The following is a 20225-nucleotide window of genomic DNA, read 5'->3' as shown; positions in this document are numbered from 1 at the left end:
GGTAGTTTGTTTAAGAGATTATCTTTTGAACACTCTTTAACATTCCACTCTAAACATTCTGCAAAAAATTGACCTGCTTGTGCAGCATTTAAAAAAAATAAGGAACAAAGACTCTCTCCTGTCCAGACCCATTCCAAACATATTTCACCATTGCCTCTGGCAGTGAATTTCCTAACCGTGTTTCTCAATAACTCCATCCTGTACACCACCATCGCATAAAACAATTGTTGGCTGGCTTTTTGTTCTCTCTGACGGGATCAAAGTAATCACACGTAGACTGTCAAAATTTTAGATCGATAGAAAGTTTATTTAAAGCAAAGCTCTATGAGCAAAAACAAAAATCACATTTAAAAAATGTAAGTCATACTAAGCCAAGGAGGTCTGTGAAAGAATTATTGCTTTTTATGGAAAAAAATTCTAAAAAATTTATTTGCTGAGTTTTCACTGTAATAAGATGAAAAAGCTGCTTCCTTTTTTTCTTTATTGCAGTATGGTGAATTTTAACAAATTAAATTTTCATTAAATCAAAAAGGTTTTATACTAATTGTGGTAGCAAGTTTTTCATTTGTTTGACACCTAATATCAGATGTTTCTGTGAAAGCTTCAATTAAAGTCCTGGTTCTTTTTTACATTGGCCAGTCTGTGAAATTCTTGATTTAAGTAACATCATATGTCACTTGTTTCAGGACAACTCCAGATTCAAGTATCTTTTTATGAATAGCTGTAAAATATATTCAAAAGGAACTTGCATCAATTCACACCAGCTAAGGATTCTATTATTCATAAAATAAACGGTAGTTTGCATTGTAGTAATGGGGACATTTTAAACAACTTGTAGGAATGCTTGTGTTCTCTCTCTTTTCGCTTGTGTTGTATAATGTGGTGTTGTACAAGAGAGCTTGAAATGTCGTTCTTGCACAATAACTTCTCCCTCTAATGTCAAACTGAAACTCTAAAGTCAGATACAAATGCATTTATTTTCAAATACAAAGAAGTTAAAAAGTAGCCTCTGTTTATATTCAGCTCAGCTGCTATTTGTTGCAGCAGAATAAGAAAGTGTAAAACAGAGTAAAAAATGACTAATCATCTCGTTTGGCTATGTAGCTGTTGTGGGGGGCCTACTTCCTCAGCTGGCATACTCTTAATGCTCCATACAAGAGAAACATTCCAATAAAATGAAATTTGAGTCAGCAGCTCCAGGCCTCTGCTCGCAACCCTTGGCTGCTTACTAAAAGCACATTTAAAAAAAAATCTCTGAAAAAAAAAATGATAAATTGTCGTTTCAACATTTTCAAATGATTTTTTCATTTGGTTCATCTTTTCATTTAGAATTTTACTGCGATTTAATTTTTTTTTTTAAAATGTAGAGTCATCAAGTTGTAGAATTTAAGGCCAGAAGGGACCTCCAGTGCCTCTAGGCTGACCTGTGTAACACAGGCCACCAACACCACTAAACTCAACAACATCTATGCCAAACCCAACAACCGAAATTAGACCAAGGGATTACAGCCCATAGGAGACTGCACTAGTATGTGTCATAGGTACAGAGTAGGAAGGCCTGAAGTGCACCAGTGCTCAAGGCCTCTGCAGTGGCAGGGAAATGATTAAATGAGACAGACACAGATAATCCTTGTAAGCACCCAAGCCCCCAAACTGCTGAAGAAGGCAAAGAGGGTAAAACAAACAAAACATTTTGTTTTGGGCCAAAAAAAAAAAAAAATGTTGCATTTGACTCAAAAAAAATTATTTTTTGAGTTTGGATTTACAAAAAAAATAAATAAACCACACACACCCCAAACTCATTTAAAATAAGCCAAAACAATTTTTAAAAATGGTTCAGTTCAGCCACTGAATCATTCATACAGCTCTACTCAGCAAGCATCTGCACTTAGCAGAGCTAATACTCTGCAAACCTGGCACAGTTCCTGTTTGCAAGCTGTTTTCGCTATGAGATACGTGCTGCAGTTTCCTTCCCAGGGAAGAACTCTTCTCTCAAAAATAGACCCAGCTCTGCAGGGATCAGAACTCATCTCAGGGCAGTCTCACTCCGAGCATGCTGACACAAGAAATATGTTCTATTTGCAGGTCTGGGAGCTGTTACATGTTCCAATCTTTACTCTCCCTCTCTGTGTCGCTCATTCTGCATTCCTTCCCTCTTCTGGATCATCATGGGTAAAATCTAAATCTCTTCATTACACTGTGTTCAGTACACTCTGCCAAGGTAAAAACACACACTATAAAAAACAAACCTATGAATTACCCTATGCCATTACCTCAGTTTTGTTTCTCTGTTCGATCCATCTTTGCTACGAGAAAAGCAGTCATATCTTTATTATTTGTTTTTGTTTGGCAATGTCCTGCAATGTCAGTTTGGATTAGTAATTCCATACAGTGCACTAACGCTGATGCCCAGTCTGGGAGATAGAGCTGGGACAGTGGCAACAAGAAAGCCAGGATTGGGGAACAAAAACATGCCAGTCTAGCAACAGCTTTGACACCAGCAGAAAGAGTCATTGACTGTGTGGCAGAGGTTCCAATGCAAGATGAAGGAGCCACAACTTTGAATGAGGCACAGCTGAAGCTCTGGAAGGAAGAAAGCCTGTTACGTCTTCCAGAAAAGGCATATGACAATACAGAGAAGACTGGCCTGACTTGCAAGGCTACTGGTTAGACACCAAAGGACAGAGGCGAGCGTGAGCCATAACAATCAACTAATAGACCTGAGGGGATTCTGAAGGCTTTACATAGCAGCAAGAACGTGGGGCAAGATCTCAGCAAGATCTCAGTAGATAGTTGTGGGCAATTGTTTCTCTTCTGTAAGGGCTATCAAGTGTGGCGTGTCACAAGGTGCCATTCTGTCACCATTCCTGTTCAATGTGTACTTGGGGGTGTTAGGAGAGTTAATAAAGTGGCATGGAATGTGGCATTTTCAATATGCTAAGGACCCCCGAACGGTATGCCCCTGTCTTGTCCAATTCAGATAATGTAGTTCTGCTCTTCAGTGCCCACTTGAGACTGAACGAAAGCGTGCTGGGTGAAGCTCAGGCCAGATAAGACTGAGGTGTTGATGAGAGCAGTGAAGGCGGCAGCAGAGGGAGTGCAGCCGTTCAGCTGCTGCTAGATGTTTAGATCACAGGAGTAACCCAATCCGCTTTTTACCCTCTGTGCCTGGTTAGCAAGTTGAAACCTTTCCTTTCAAATGTGGCACTGGCAAAGTTATTTATACCTTTGTTCCCTCAAGGCAATGACATCAGAGACAGAAGCTGGTGCAGAATGCAGCAGCTCACTTACTGACTATTTCATTGAGAGTACGTGAAACCAGTGCTCCAGGATCTGAACGGGCTGTGTATTGGTCCGCTAGTGGTGATTAAGGTGTTGGTCATGATCTTTAAAGCCCTAAGTGACCTGGGACCTGCCTACCTGAGAGAATGCCTCTCTTCCCACACCATACTGCCCCAGCTGTGGCCAGCAGCTGCCCTCCAGTTGGATTCCTCTTGGTATCTCAGAGAGGAGTCTCAGCCTCTGGAACTTCCCCATTGGGCTGAAACAGCCACAATTGATGCCCTTTTAGGCCTGCTATAAAGGACACTTACTTGACAGGGCTTTTGAGGAATATTAAGGGGATGTTCCTGGAGGAGGGGCTGTGGGAAAGATGGTGCTGAAGGGGCTGTTTTGATTATTGGTGGAGGTAATTCATTTTTTCTGTATAACTACTATTTGCTGCTGGGTCATCATATGTAACCTTCATTAATTGGTAGGGCACCAAGAACTTTTTAATGAACATTTTAAAATTGTTATTAAAGGTACAAGTTGTCAGTGCAGCCCTCAGCCCATCAGGCTTTGGCCCCTTTAATCTAAGAGGACCAAATATTTCCCCCCACCAGCATTAGCTCTGTGGAATGAAGCTAAAATAAAGGTATGGATCTGAAGTCACACCATTCATACTGTATGGCATGAAAACCAGAACTACTGCAGTCTTTGTAGTTAAGCTGTAGGGCATAGAACCATTCAGACAACACCTAGCCTAAGCATTAAAAAATGTTTTTTCATGATTCTCTTACTGTATTTTTCTAGCATGGGCTCTATTACTTCAAGGTTATGTCTTCACTATGAAATTAGGTCGATATAGAAGTCAATTTTTAGAAATTGATTTTATACAGTCGATTGCATATGTCCACACTAAGCGCATTAAATCGGCAGTGTGTGTCCTCACTACCGTAGCTAGCATCGATTTACGGAGCGGTGCACTGTGGGTAGGTATCCCACAGTTCCCGCAGTCTCCGCCGCCCGTTGGAATTCTGGGTTAAGTTCCCAATGCCTTATGGGGCAAAAACATTGTCACAGGTGGTTTTGGGTACATGTCGTCAGTTGTCCCTCCCTCCGCAAAAGCAACAGCAGACAATCGTTTCATGCCTTTTTTCCATGCAGCCGCCATACTGCTTTCAGCAGACAGTGCAGTAGGACTTTTAACCATCATCATCCACCGCTTCCACTGCAACTCTGCTCTGCTGCTATTGTCTCAATAGCGAATTTCTCCATGTTGTCTGACATGGCAGCCTGGACAGTAGTCAGGAGCTGTTCAACTATAGGCTGAGCAAGTGCAGAATGGTGGTAGAATGTGCATTTGGATGTTTAAAAGCGCGCTGGTGCAGTTTACTGACTCGGTTAGACCTTAGCGAAACCAATATTCCCATTGTTTTTGCTGATTGCTGTGCGCTCCACAATATCTGTGAGAGTAAGGGGGAGATGTTTATGGTGGGGTGGGAGGTTGAGGCAAATCATCTGGCCGCTGATTACACACAGCCAGACACCAGGGCGATTAGAAGAGCACAGCAGGACACGCTTCGCATCAGAGAAGCTTTGAAAACCAGTTTCATGACTGGCCAGGCCTTCTGTTGCTTGGGCAGTCCTCTGGGGTGGAGTGGTTGGATGTCCGGAGGGGGCCCCCCCTCCCCGCGTTCTTGGGCATCTGGGTGAGGAGGCTATGGAACTTGGGGAGGAGGGTGGGCGGTTACACAGGGGCTGCAACGGTGGTCTGTGCTCCTGTTGCCTTTCCTGCAGTTCCACCAGATGCTGGAGCCCATCAGTTTGATCACCCAGTTGCCTCAGCATTGCATCCTACCTCCTTTCATCATGCTGCCACCACCTCTCCTCTTGCTCTTCCCTCCTGTCCTCTGCTTCATTTTCTGCTTTCATGGACTGAACTAACACTGCTGCCATTGTTTGCCTGAACGCATTCTGCTGAGCTCTTTCAGTGCAAGAGGACTGCATGAGCTCAGAGAACATTTAATCGCGAGTGCGTTTTTTTCGCCTTCTTATCTGTGCTAGCCTCTGGGACAGAGGCGATAGGGGGAGCGTTGAAACATTTTCAGCTGCGGGAGGAAAAAAAGGGAGTGTAGTATTTAAAAAGACACATTTTAGAGAACAAAGGGTAGACTCTTTCATGGTGAACCACGCTGATAACATTACATAGCACATGTGCTTTCGGTACAAGGTTGCATTTTGCCTCTTATATTGAGGGCCTGCCAGTTTGGTGTGAGACATCACACACGCAGGGCCAGGCAACAGAATTCGGCTTGCAGGCAGCCATGGTAAGCCACAGTCTTTCAGCTTCTTCAACCTTCATAACATGTGGTTATGGTTGGAATGTTTTCAAACAGCAGCACCCTCCTTTCCCATACCAAGCACCCATTGGGTTGGCCATTTAAAAGGAGGGGCTGCGGTTTTCAGGTTAATGTGCAGCACAAACCCAATTCTCTGGGATGATCACTTCACCCCTCCTCCCACCACGTGACAAGTATCAGGGAAGATCCCTGCCACCCAAACGTGAACAGCTCAGCATGAACGCCTTCCCCCCCCCCCCCCCCACATGGCTAAAAGCAGGGATGACTTTTCAGCCACAGGCAAACAGCCCAGCAGGAACTGCCACCTCTGAATGTCCCCTTAATAATGTCCCTAGAGGATTTTTGCTCCATCACCAGACATGTTAACAGATTTTTCCAGTAGCTGTACTGGCCGCGAATGCATCCCAAGTCTTCGGGGCGAATTAATCATTAATCACACTTGCTTTTAAACCATGTATTATATTTACAAAGGTACACTCACCAGAGGTGCCTTCTCCAGCTTTATGGTCTGGGAGCCCACCTTGGGAGGATACTGGCTCCAGGACAATAAACAGTTCCTGGCTGTCAGGGAGAACGGTTTCTCCACTTGCCTGTCATGCGCTATCCTCCTCCTCCTCCTCCACGGACAGGGGTGGGGTAGTGGTAGGGGCACCCTCTAGAATGGCATGCAGCTCATCATAGAAGCAGCATGTCTGGGGCTCTGACCCGGAGCAGCCGTTTGCCTCTGGTTTTTTTAGTAGGCTTGCCTGAGCTCCTTAATTTTCACGCAGCACTGCTGTGGGCCCCTGTTACAGCCTCTGTCCATCATGGCCTTGGAGATTTTTTCAAATATTTTGGCATTTTGTCTTTTGGAACGGAGTTCTGATTGCAAGGATTCATCTTCCCATACAGCGATCAGATCCAGTACCGCCTGTCTGGTCCATGCTGGAGCTCTTTTGCAATTCTGGGACTGCATGGTCACCGCTGCTGCTGAGCTCGCCACACTGGCCAAACAGGAAATGAAATTCAAAAGTTCCCAGTGCTTTTCTTGTATACCTGGCTAGTGCATCTGAGTTGAAAGTGCTGTCCAGAGCAGTCACAATGGAGCACTCTGGGATAGCTTCCAGAGGCCAATACCATTGAATTGCGTCCACACTACCCAAATTCGACCTGGTGATGTCGATTTCAGCGCTAATCCCCTCATCAGGGAGGAGTACAGAAATCATTTTAAGAGCCCTTTAAGTCGACAAAAATGGATTCATCATGTGGACGGGTGCAGGGTTAAATTGAACTAACACTGCTAAATTCGACCTAAACTCATAGCGTAGACCAGGGCTGAGTAACAACTTGGTAAAAGCTTTAACATCAGGGGGAGTAGGCAGCCTCAATAGAGGAAGACATAATTTCCAACTTCGGACACCTCAAAAGCAATAGCATCCAGAATTTTAGCTTTCTCTGTAACTGTGGATGATTTAACCAGTGATGGGCAAACTTTTCTTGCCTAATTCTATATTCACTTCAACATCATGGGTTCAAAAACTCAGCTCTGACTCAAATGAGACTAGGTTTACATCCCACTTAGGAAACACTGAAAAGAGAGCAGAAACGAGGGAGAGCAAAAGTCGAAGAGAACAAACAATATGGACCCAGATCTTCAGCCCAGACTAAATCCTCCACCAGTACAAAAGGGATTTAAGGCTGCCCTAACACAGCAATTAGGAATTCCCCTGTTACAGGGGAACTTGCTGGCAATGTAACACCAACTACATATAAGGACAGTCTGGGGTGGACTGGAGTGCAGCCAGAGCATGCGGTGTTCCAGCAACCTTGGGTCAGCAGAATGGTCCCTATGGGACTGGTCTATGCAATGGAAATTAGAACAGCCCAGTAGTTATTCTAACTTGTGTTAGAGACAAGTCTGGCCCCAGGATCATGGGTGATGGTCAGGTGACTTAGAGCCGTGTTCACAGTCAGTGCACCTGAGGCTAGTACCCACAGTACAGATATGTGTATGGCACCGGTATGTGCCAGACTATCTTTTGGTGGTTATTCTATCATTTATACATATTATGAGTTTCAGTGTTTAAAGTAGTGGGGAAAATAGTGAGGGAGCAACTCTGGTAAGACATAATCTGGGAGCAGCTGCTTTGGTAAAACAGTATGTAATGTGAGCACCTCAGCAACCTGGCTCCACTTCTCACCCTACCTCTCTGACCCCTCAGTGACCCAGCTCCTTTTGAAATATTTTTTTAAACCGGGCCTGAACTCGCTTGCGACGCCCTCTCTCTCTCTCACACACACAAAGCACTGAGAAAGTAGCTTTAAAGATAATGCCATATTCCTTATTCTAATAAAGTTCCATGTTCAGCGTTCGAGGAAAGCTCTTCCAGTAACTTTACCATAGTCCCATGACAGTGAGCTCTTTTGGATGAATGAGTCTGAAGTGGAAGATTCTTTGCCTGAAATCCAGCAACACATTGGTTGCTTAGAGTCAACCAACAAATAAAGTCATTAAATCAGTGGGCTCAGAATAAACGGTGTTACAACTATCAAAAAGAATGTCATTATACTTTCTGGTGAGTAGGATTATCTCAGCCAGTGCTGCTCCCTCACTATTTTCCAGGCTACTTTAGGATTATTCTGAGCTATCACAGATGACCTGCTGCAAATTCCTGGAGTCAATTCAGGATGAAGGTACCTTGGATGCATTAACATCCCCTCTATTTTGCAAGTACAACACAATATAGGAAACAAATGCTACTTAGCCTCCCTGAACTGGTGGATGTTGGTTTTTACATTAAGATGAATTGTTCATAGGGGAATGTCGACTTTTTTCTCTGTATCACCTTTTACTAAATTGTCTTGTGTGTCTCTGCATTCAGGTTCCCCTTATTAAAATTCCACTCCCACAGGCCATGCCGCTCATTGCTTCACAGGGTGGGATAATCCTTTGAGGCCAGTAGAGCCATACTTGCTTGTTAGCTTCAGAATGTAATGTGTTCACCTCAGTGGTTTTCTCTGTGTGCAGGGTATGCTAAGTTTCATTTTATTTGCAGAGTGTGGCAAATATTCCTTCTCTGCATGGGGACTATGGCAGGCTGCCGGCTACATCCTGTGTGGAGGAGACTGCTTCTGTACAGTTGCTGCATATGTGGCACAACTGGTGCCATTGCGCAGTCCCAGAAAAGTATGTCTTTTCCTTTGTATCGCTGTCTTCATTCTGTACCTAGTACACTCCTTTCGATTCTACGCTAATCTGTATAGCTGGTTTGTGGGCTTTGTCCTGCTGCTTTGTGAATGGTGTGACCGGCTGCCTTTGAAATACACTGTATGTTGGATTTCAACCTATGTGTACAGCAGGCTTGGGATTTTCACATTAAACAAGAAGCAGCCTCCTTTGTTGTTTTAGTCCATATTCAGTACAGGACTGTTCTAATCAAAGTCTACTGCAAGCTTCTGATTCATATAGATGTCCACTTTCAGCTGGGAGAACTGGTGCTCAAATAGGCTTCTTTCTGTTCCCATCGCTTGAACCTGCTCAGTTCTTAACTTTAGCATAACAATATTTTCCACCAAGCCATACACCTATTAGTCCTACTTTCTTATTTATATATTCATATTAAGTGATCACCACTCAATAGAACTCTCTCGAGTTTGCCATGTGGGCGTTCCCATTCACCATTCTGAGTTACTGGGACTGAGGTAAAAATGCTGCCAATGGACAATACTGGTCTGTTTCCATCTCTAAAAGACATGTAGACCTAATTAATAAATGTCTGAGATATTAAGACCAGAAGGCACTATTGTGATCATCTAGTTTGGCCTCTTGCTTAGCACAGGCCATAGAACTTCACCTAGCAATTTCTGCATTAAGCCCAAACTTCTGTTTGAGCCCTAGCATAGTTTTTGGAAAGATATCCAGCCTTGATGTAAAGAATCTACAATCTCTCAAGGTAAATTCTTCCAATATAAAAAAATTGCACTGTCTTTCTAGTCTCAGTTAGTCTAGAATCTTAATTTTTTAAGGCCAGAAGGAACTATTAGGTCATATAGTCAGACCTCCAGTTTAACTCAGGCCACAGAACTTCATCCAGTTACTCCGTACTGAGCCCAATAACTTTTCTCAAAACATTTCTAGTTAACTAAAGCACATCTAGCTTCAGCATCTAAGCAGGAATCACCGGACCTCGTTACCTTTTTCTGCTAGATTAAAGAGGCATCTACTATCAGAAGTGTTTTCCCCTTATTAAGTATTTGGGGACTGTGATTAAGTCACCTTTTAACCTCTCTCTTGAATAAACTAAGTAGATTGATTTTATTAAGTCTCTCACTATAAGGTATCCTTCTAGACCTCAGATCATTCTTCTAGATTTTTTTCCTGAACCCTTTCCAGTTTTTCAACACCTTAACTGAAATGTGAATGCCAGAACTGGACACACTATTTCAGTAATAGTTTCACTAATGCCATATACAAAGAAAATACCTCTTTCTACTCCTGCTTGATATAGGCCTTCCTTATGCATCATCTTGGCCCTCTCCGTTACAACATCTCACTGGGAGCTCATTATAACTTTCATTATAATCTCACAGAGAATTTACTGTCCAGTAACAAGTAACACGCTGGGGAACCCAGTTAACCCTATCATGGCCACTTTACTATAATCTTGATGCTTTTCTCTGTGTGCAGAGTATGCTAAACTTCATTTTATTGGTGGAGTGTGGACAACTTCTTTTCTTTGAATAAGGACTATGGCAAGCTTCAGGCTGCATTCTTCATGGATGAGACAGTTTTTGTACAGTGCTTGCACATGTGGCATGAGACATTCCATTGTGCTCCCAGAAAATATATTTTCCTTTGTTTTCATGCTGTGCTCCTTTTACTTTTATTTCTGTATAGCTGATCTGTTGGCCTTCCTCTGCTGCTTCATGAATGGTGCGATCGGGTGCCTTTGGCATCCATTGTGTGTTGGATTTCATCTGGACTGTGCAGCATGGCAGGTTTGGGGTTTTTACATTAAACAAGATTAAGCCTCCTGTTTTGTTTTCATCCGTATCTGGCATAGGAGTGCTCTACAATTCAACATCTGGCACAAGCTTCTGACTTACACAGATTTCCACTGTCTGATGGGAGATTTCTACTTTCTGGAGGTTCCTGATAAGCCTCCTTGCCCTCAGCTGTTTAGTGCTTAACTTGCATCACAATATTTTCCACCAATCCATGCCCCTACTAGTGGGGGTGGCAACGGACATCCTTCTTGTGGACCCCTGTTGCAGACTGCATTTCATGGAGCATGATTTCCCCAGTCATGCTTTCTAGCTCTTCTACTACTCTTAGTTTGCCTCGGGTGGCACAGGCCTGGCTAGCTGACAAACCAGAATCACCTGCTGTCTATGGGGAAGTGGTGCAGGTTTTTGCTGCTATGAACTGCACACTAAACATTACTCCATCTGCAACCCAGAACAAACCCCCTCATAGAATGATGGACTCAGGGTTTTTGGACCTTCATACACAATATAGAGTTGATGTTCGGAACATACTCACCCTAAAAACTATTGGTGCTCCTACCTTCTTGCCATGTGAATTGAACCAATACAACATTTTAATGGCAGGACTGCGCAAGACCCATTGGAGTAGTGCTGGTTAAATGATTATTAACGGCTCTTATCTGTGGCGAAGCCCCAGTGGAGAGGGTGGCAGCTGCGTCAGCTTCGGTAGTGTTGTCTTGGCCTTGTCAAGGAAAGCTTGTAAAACCCTCATAGACAATACATGAGCCATGTGTGATGTCATCACCAGAGTATCCACTCACGACATTACCATTGTGCTATGCAATGCCAACACCATGCTGGGAGCTGATGTTAGAACAGCTTGGCCAGAAAGCATCAGGCATTTCTTTATGGAAGCAACCGTAAACAATAATAGTAAGTGATTGCTTGTGCTTTGTGCTGCAACCAGACTCCATGTTTCTGACCCGAATTTCCAACAGTAGAACATAAATATGTGGCTGTAGTATTCGAATGATGGACGAACCCACAAAGCTGTAGAGCACATTCTCATATCCAGTCCGTGGAGAAGCTGTATGAACACTGCTGGGTGTTCAGGGGTGCTGAAGTTGGGAATATTGACCATGGGTTGCTCGTGGCCACAGTGAAACTGTGGTTGAAGGCAACCCAAAGGAAGCCTTCCATTAGTTGTTTAGACTTCCATTCTGACAGCAGCATCTGTCAGTTTCTATAATACAGGCTGAAACCTACAAACAATTTGAAGCTCTAGCCCTTGCTGATGAAAGCCTTGAACACAAGGCAATCAATAACTTGTGGGACCGTTTCCAGGCTTCTATTATGGACGTCACCAGCAAAGTGCTGGGGAAAACATCAATAGATCAGTCAACAGATCCTGGACATCATAGAAAAATGTGTGTGGCTTGCTTAAACAGGAACACCCAAGAATACTGACACCTCAATGTCTTGTGTAACACAGCTTTAAAGCAGGACCATGAGCTGTTTTGGTCAAATAAGTCTCAATTGATGGAAGCTGCTTTATCCAGAAACAACTATGGCACTGTCTGTAAAGAATTGTGCACCTTAAAAGCTGGTCCAAGGAATAGATCTTCACTCATCAATGATAGACATGGTAACATACTGAACACCAAAGCAGAATGTCCGATCAGAACTGCAGATCCTCAGCTCCAGGAGGATGTGAAGAGTCCAGTGACTGCCCATCCATGTAATGTAGAGGATGTCATTCTCAAGGATGTTTGAAGAACAGCTTATAAACTCAAGAATAGCCATACTGCCAGGATTTGTGGTAAAGCTGCCGAGATGATCAAGCATGGTGAGGATTCCATCTTGTAGTGACTGACCCATATTATCACCAAAGTGTGTATTCATGAGAAACTACCCAACAACTGGCACCATGGGATTATTGTGTTGTGTTCCAATCACAGCAGCATCACTTTGCCTTTCATTCTAAGCAAACTGTTACACTGGTTCTTCTTGAGTGTGTCAAGCCTACCATAAGGAATCTACACCATCTAGGGGGTCACCAAGTTTACATCCAGCCAATCAACCATGGAGCAGCTTTTTACCATTAGACAAACTATTGAAAAAGAAGTTTTGGCATAGGAAGGATAAGGTGTATATAACATTTATTGATTTAAAAGCTTCCTTTGATTCTGTTGATTATTACTCTCTTTGGCTCTGCCTGCAAGCTGCTGGAGTGACTGGCAAACTCCTCTGGTGTCTCATAGAAATGTACCATCAAAGTGAGAGCTGGGTCCACTTAGGTCCTAGAATGTCTAACTGGTTTGAATACAACAGAGGCATCCATAAAGGATGTGTGGGTTCAACACCATTATTGACCAAAAGTTGAAAGCCATCACTAGCCACATACTGGAAGTGATGCTGCATGACTTTTGCATAACACACCTAGAATGGGCAGATGACACAGCTATATTCACACCCTCACAAGCCAATCACAAGCCAATGAACTGAATATATTTATGGATGAAGCAAGTAAGCTTGGTCTTCAAGTCAACTGAAAGAACATCAAACTGATGAACTGGCTGATGAACAGATGTCTAGCCCACCCATTGTAATCAATGGAGAAGAAGTTAAATTCATCAATGTATTTGAGTATTTTGGCTCCATTGTCACCAAGGAGGGAGGTTGCCTTGCTGACATGAACCATTGAATTGGCAAGGCTACAGGTGTTATGCACACTCTTTGGAAGCTTCTGTGGACTCAACATCACATATCAACTCAGATTAAGATGTGCAGCTATCAAGTAGTAGTGGCTTCTGTCCTTTTGTTTGGCTCTAAAACCTGGGCCACCACAGTGACACAAATGTGCCAGCTGGCATGAAACAACAACATGGTGGCTTCATCATGTTATGAATGAGGATGTTAGGCATTGGACCAACATACCTTCATTGTCTACCCAAGTGTCTTAACATCAGTTCAGGTGGCTTGGCCATCTGTTCCATATGCCAGAGTCCATACCAACCCACCAATTTTAAGTGTTTGATCCAACAAAAGATGGATGGAGATGACCTCATGGGTGGCCCCCACACATGCTAGATGGATGTTGTGACTGCCAATCTCACTAACCTCAGCTTTAATATAGAGCAGGTTGCCACACTGGCAGAAAACTGGGCATGCTAGAAAGAGGTGACTGAAGTGTGTACTTTATGCCTTACAAGCAGAAGAATGAATAAGCAAATGAGTGAATGAATTAATGAATGTATACCGCTCTTAGTGGGTTGTCCTGTTTTCATGTTTATATTTTCAATTAATTGGGCACCAATCCAGTAGAACTTTCCTGAGTTTACCACTCAGAGACTTCCAGTCACCATTTTGGATTACTAGAGCTGAGGTAAAAATGCTAACAGAGTTGCAACACTGGTCTGTTTCTATCTCTGAGAGCCATATAAAACTAATTTATAAATATACATCATAGAAGGGTTCAACTTTCTCAGGAGGACAGGCAGGGGAAAAAAGGGAGGCGGTGTTGCCTTGTATATCAAAGATATATATACTTGGACTAAGGTTGAGATAGAAGTGGGAGGCAGACCTGTTGAAAGTCTCTGGGCAAGAATAAAAGGGGCAGAAAACAATGGTGATGTCACGGTAGAGGTCTACTATAGACCACCTAATCTGGAAGAAGAAACGGATGAGGCTTTTTTTAAACAACTAAAAAAATAATTTGAAGCACAGGACTTGGTGGTGATGGGGGACTTCAACTACCCAGATATCTGTTGGGAAAACAATACAGCAGGGCAAAGATTATCCAATTGGAGACAACTTTTTATTACAGAAGATGAAGAACATGATTAGGGGAGAGACTATACTGGATTTGATTCTGACAAAGAGGGAGGAACTAGTTGAGAATCTGAAGGTGGAAAGCATCTTGGGTGAGGGTGATCATGAAATGATAGTGTTCATGATTCTAAGGCATGGTAGGGGGGAAAACAGCAGAATAAAGACAATGGACTTCAAGAAGGCAGAAGTTAGCAAACTCAGGGAATTGGTAAATAAGATCCCATGAGAAGTAAGTCTAAAGAGGAAAAGAGTTCAGGAGAGTTGGCAGTTTTTTAAAGGGCATCAGAGAAAATTATCCCAACACATAGGAAAGATAGGAAGTGTCGTAAGGGACCACCCTGACTTAACCAGGAGATCTTGAATGACTTGCAACTCAAAAAAAAAAAAAAAAGTCTTACAAAAAGTGGAAATTGGGTCAAATTACAAAGGATGAATTATAAAAAATACCCCAAACGCCACAGGCATGTAGGGACAAAATTAGAAAGGCCAAGCCATAAAATGAGATTAAACTAATTAGGGACATAAAGGGTAGCCAGAAAACACTTTACAAATCAATTAGACCAGGAGTCTCAAACTCAATTTACCTTAGAGCCAGTGCCAGTCCTCAAATCCTCCCAGAGGGCCAATGTCACCGAAGATGCTGTTCAGAAAATAAAACGATTTATATTGTATTTTTTATTTTGAATTTCTTAGAAATAATAAAACTGTCATACAACTTCTTTGCCTGCCAGAGACTTTTTAGTGTTTGCCAGAACCTGGCAACGCTTCAGTTCTGTCAGTTTGTTGATTTTTGGCCTCGGTGACTAAGCAGCTGAAACCTTCAGGAGTGCAGTAAGGTGGGCATCAGATAGTTGTATTCGGTATTTTGACCTGTTTATATTCATTGTGGAAAAAATTGATGGTTCCTCCATGGCTGACTCTGCCTGGCAACTAGTGATATCTCTGTCCCTCTCCCCCAGCTAATGGGAGCTGCGGGGGGCAGTGCCTGCAGCAAAGGTTGCTGGCAGCGTGTCTGCATGCATCTCTCCTCTGCAGGCCACAGTGGGGAGGTTCTCGGGCCGCAGATGGCCCCCAGGCTGGGACTTTGAGACCACTGAATCAGAAGGAAAAGAAAGACCAAAGACAGGTTAGGCCCATTACTCAATGAGGAGGGAAAGACAATAGCAGAAAACTCAGCAATGGCCAAAGTGGTAAATGCCTTTTTTATTTCAATGTTCGCCAAAAAGGTTAGCGCTGATCAGATGACTAACACAGTGAACATCAGTGTAAATGGGGTAGGATCTGAAGCTAAGATAGAAAAAAAACAAGTTAATTACTTAGACAAGTTAGATGTCTTTAAGCTGGAAGGGCCTGACTAAATATATCCTACAATACTTAACTATCTGAAGAGATCTCTGAGCCATTAATGATTACCTTTGAGAAATCATGGAGGACGGGAGAGCTTCCAGAGGATTGGAAAAGACAAATATAACACCTATTTATAAAAGGGGGTGTAAGGTCAACCCAGGGAATTATAGATCAGTCAGCTTAACTCCGGTACCCAAAAAGATAATGGAGCAAACAAACAAACAAACAAACAATTTGTAAGCACCTAAACAATGATAATGTGATAAGTAACAGTCAACATGGATTTGTCAAGAACAAATTGTATCAAGCCAACCTAATATCCTTCTTTGACAGGGTATTAAGTATTGTGGCTCTGGGGGAGGGGCAGGGAAGCAGTAGATGTCGTATATCTTGACTCTAGTAAGGCTTTTGATACTAACTCACGTGACCTTCTCATAAGTAAACTAGATAAACATAGCTTAGAAGGACTTACTATAAGGTGACTGCACAACAGGTTGGAAAACTGTACTCAGAGACTAGCTGTCAATATTTCACAGTCAAACCAGAAGGGCATATCGAGTGGGGTCCCACAGGGACCTGTCCTTGGGCCAGTTCTGCTCAATAGCTTCTTAAATGATTTGGATAATGGCACAGAGAGTACACGAATAAAGTTTGCAGATGATACCAAGTTGAGAGGGGTCATTTTGGAGGACAAGATTAGAATTCAAAATAATCTTGACAAACTGGAGAAATGGTTTGAAATAAATAGAATAAAATTCAGTAAGGATAAATGCAAAATACTACACCTGGGAAGAAATAATCAACTGTACAATCAATACAATTATACAATCAATACAAAATGGGAAATGACTGCTTAGGAAGGAAGACTGAAAAAAAGGATCTGGGGCTTAGAATTTATCAGAAACTAAATATGAATCAACAATGTAAAACTGTTGCAAAAAAATGTGAATATCATTCTGGGATGTATCAGTAGCAGCATACTAAGCAAGACACGAGAAGTAATTCTTCCGCTCTACTCCACACAAAAAGCCTCAACTGCAGTATTGTGTCCAGTTCTGGGCACCACATTTCAGGAAAGATGTGGACAAATTGGAGAAAGTCCAGAGGAGTGCAACAAAAATGATTAAAGGCTTAGAAAACATTAATTTTGTAAATGGTCCATGATTTTACAATGGGACAAACCCGAAATCCATACACCCCTGAAATTGGAGTTGTTAAAATCCAGTTCTGAGCCCTGATCAGAATTTTACGATTGGAACCCATCTCACCTTAAAAGGCAATGAGGATTACCTTCAAGAAGATGAACTTCTAGAAACATCAGCTAATGCCCAGGTTCAGAGTCCTAAATGGAAATATGAGACAAGCCTGCTAGATTGATTTTCAGAGGCGATGTCAGTGGAGGCTGTGGATGTCCAGCACCTCTGAAAATCAAACCAGGCCTCTTTTGAAATGTTAATAACTTCCGTGGAACTGTATGGAGACTGAGCCAAGAGAAGCATTGCCAGGTGAGGCTAATACAGGACAGGAATGTAATTTATGGGTGGAGAGTAACTTCTGCCTAAAGCTGAATGAGATTAGCAAAGTGTGTCTGTGATAACTGTTCAGCAGAAAGCTGCTACATCTCATTTCTTTCACTCTTTGCTGAACAAATGAACACACTGAATTTTTATCATCCCCCGTATTTTTATCCCTCGCAGGCTTATCTTGATGTTATAGAGCAGTTTGTACTGAAACAACTCAAACCTGTGGATCTCCATTCACATAGGTAGGGTCTCCTCCTTAGAGTGAGAATCTGTGATCTCCATCAAGAAAGGGCCGAAGAACATGATATTGCCATTCCCTCCATGAGTAACAGTAATAATTTGAATTTATATAGCTACTTTCTTCTAAGGATTATAAAGGTGGGCAAGTATCACTATACAAATGGGGAAAGCTCAGGCATAAAACCAGTTTTGTTATCCAAGGTTATTCAGCCAAATAAAGCCAGAGTTGGGAATAGGGCTCAGGTCTTCTAACCCTCACTAGACCATGCCTAGGTAACATTATCAGTGCCAGTAGCCATAATGGGGATAACGGACCTTAAGTAGGGGCAGCACTAGTTCTAGAAATTATAGATCAAGAAGCAATAATAGTAAGACTAGTGCGTTCATTTTGGAGCTGCAGTTGCTAATTTTCTACATGAGGTTCTGGTGCTAATAGCTAAAGACACAATACTTCCCGTCTCGCAAGCACAGGGTCTGAGTGTAGCAAAAACTTTTAATAAAAAAGGAGGGGAGTGACTCAGCATTAATTTGGGAAGACAACAACTAGGGCTCATAAACACAAACCATGAGCAAAAGACCCACCCCCAAGTAAACTGGGCAGCGTTCTTTTCCCCTCAGGGTCTTAAGTCCAGCAACCCAAAAGTCCCTTTAACGTGCCCATCCCTTCTTTGCATCCCACTCACAGTTGCTGTCCTTGGCCAGTGCAGCCCCAGAGTCCAGAGGTTCACATCAGTGATTTCAACTCTTCAGTGTGTAACAAGACTCTCAATTGAGTCTAAACTCTTTTTTTTTTATACTGTGGAGAGAGGAAGGGTCAAATGGTGTCTAGAACCCATACCACACCACCAAGTACATGTGCCTATCCCCACCCTCTCTCAACTCATTGGGCTTTGGAACCCATGTCCCCTGCCTAGTGAGTGCCGTTCAGTTGAGGGAGGTTTAGACTGGACATTAGGAAAATCTTCCCATCAGGGTAGTTAAGCACTGGAACAAATTGCCCGGGGAGGCTGTGGAATCTCCATCATTGGAGGTTTTAGGAACATGCTAGACAAACACCTGTCGCAAACAGTCTAGTTATTATGTAGTCCTGCCTTGAGTGCAGGGAACTTGACTAGATGACCTATTGAGGTCCCTTCCAGTCCTACACTTCCATGATACTTTCTACCAATTTGTCCAGTATTAAAGTTAGGCTCACTGTCCTATAAATGCCAGGTTTGCCTCTAGAGCCCATTTTTAAAAAATTGGTGTTGCATTAGCTACCTTCCAGTCATCTGCCACAGAGGTTCGTTTCAGCAATAAGTTATATACTCCTATTATTAGCTCTGCAATTTCATATTTGAGGTCCTTCAGAACTCTTGGGTGAATACCATCTGGTCCTGGTGATTTACTACTGTTGAATTTATCAATTTGTTCTAAAACCTCTACTACTGACACATCAATGTGGCACAATACTTCAGATTTGTCACTAGGGTTGCCAGTCGTCTGGTTTTTGACCGGAATGGCCAGTCGAAAAGGGACCCTGGCAGCTCCAGTTGGCACCGCCGACCGGACCATCAAAAGTGCGGTCAGCAGCGCAGTGGGGGCCCAGGGCTAAGACAGGCTCCTTGCCTTCTCTAGCTCTGCATGGCTCTCAGAAGCGGCTTCATGGGTGGCCAGGGAGGTTATGTGCACTGTCCCTGCCCCAGTGCTGGCTTCACAGCTCCCATTGGCTGGGAACTGCGACCAATGGGAGCTGCGGGGGTGGCGCCCATGGGTACGAGGACAGCACGCGGCACTTCCCTGGCCGTGCATGTGCTTAGGGGGCCTGGTGGCCGCTTCCTGGGAGCCACAGAAAGTGCCATTGGGACCCCATCCCCCCCACACACACACACATCCCCAACCCCCTGCCCCAGCCCTGAGCCCCCTCCTGCACCCCAAACCTCTCATTCTTGGCCCAACCTCAGAGCTCACACCCCCAGCTGGAGCCCTCACCCTCCTTCACCCCAACCCCCTGCCCCAGCCTGGTGAAAGTGAGTGAGGGTAGGGGAGAGCAAGTGATGGAGGGAGGGGGGATGGAGTAAACAGAGGCAGGGCCTCAGGGAAGGAGCAGGGAAGGGGGCTGGACAGGGGTGTATGGTTTTATGCCATTAGAAAGTTGGCAACACTATCTGTCATCCCAAAAGAATAGCTCTGCTGTGTGTATCTCCCCTGTATCTTCTGCAGTGAGGAGAAGATGTGAAGAGTTCATTTAGCTTCTCCCCAATGATCTTGTCTTCCTTTAAAGCTTACATGGGGTTAATTTGACAAGGGATACAGCTCTATCATAAAACTAAACATAATTTGTGATATGGATAGTTTCCCATTATATTTTCTCACCTGGATTTTCTCAGTTCTCCGTGAGCAGCAGTTTCACCTTGTTAAAAAGGTCACTGTCTAAAATGTCAGAACCACAAGACCTCAATCAAGCAGCAGTCAGAAATTATCCACTGCTTCCCACCCTTCCTTGAAATTGGGTTAACAATTAAAAGAGAAAAAGAGATGAGGTAATATCTTTTACTAGACCAACTTCTGTTGGTAAGAGAGGCAAGCTTTCAAGCTACACAGAGCTCGTCCTCAGGTCTAGGAAGAGCTCTGTGTCACCTGAAAGCTTGTCATTCTCTCCCCTACAGAAGTTGGTCCAATAAAAGAAATTCCGTCACTCATCTTGTCTCTCTAA

The 20225-nt window shown here is 43.3% G+C and overlaps 1 long non-coding RNA gene across 1 annotated transcript; it reads right to left on the bottom strand.

The window, feature by feature from the left end:
- Positions 1 to 282: 282 nt before the first annotated feature.
- LOC142069618 (uncharacterized) lies at positions 283 to 19173 on the bottom strand. The gene is made up of 2 exons (XR_012665545.1): positions 15005 to 19173; positions 283 to 2213 (listed from the first exon to the last, which is right to left on the bottom strand). It is a non-coding gene; the product is annotated as an uncharacterized LOC142069618 (long non-coding RNA).
- Positions 19174 to 20225: the final 1052 nt, after the last annotated feature.

The sequence above is a fragment of the Caretta caretta genome, chromosome 1 (assembly GCF_965140235.1).
Source record: "Caretta caretta isolate rCarCar2 chromosome 1, rCarCar1.hap1, whole genome shotgun sequence".
In the NCBI taxonomy this organism is placed as follows: Eukaryota; Metazoa; Chordata; order Testudines; family Cheloniidae; genus Caretta; species Caretta caretta.
This window is presented reverse-complemented; position numbering and strand designations above follow the sequence as displayed.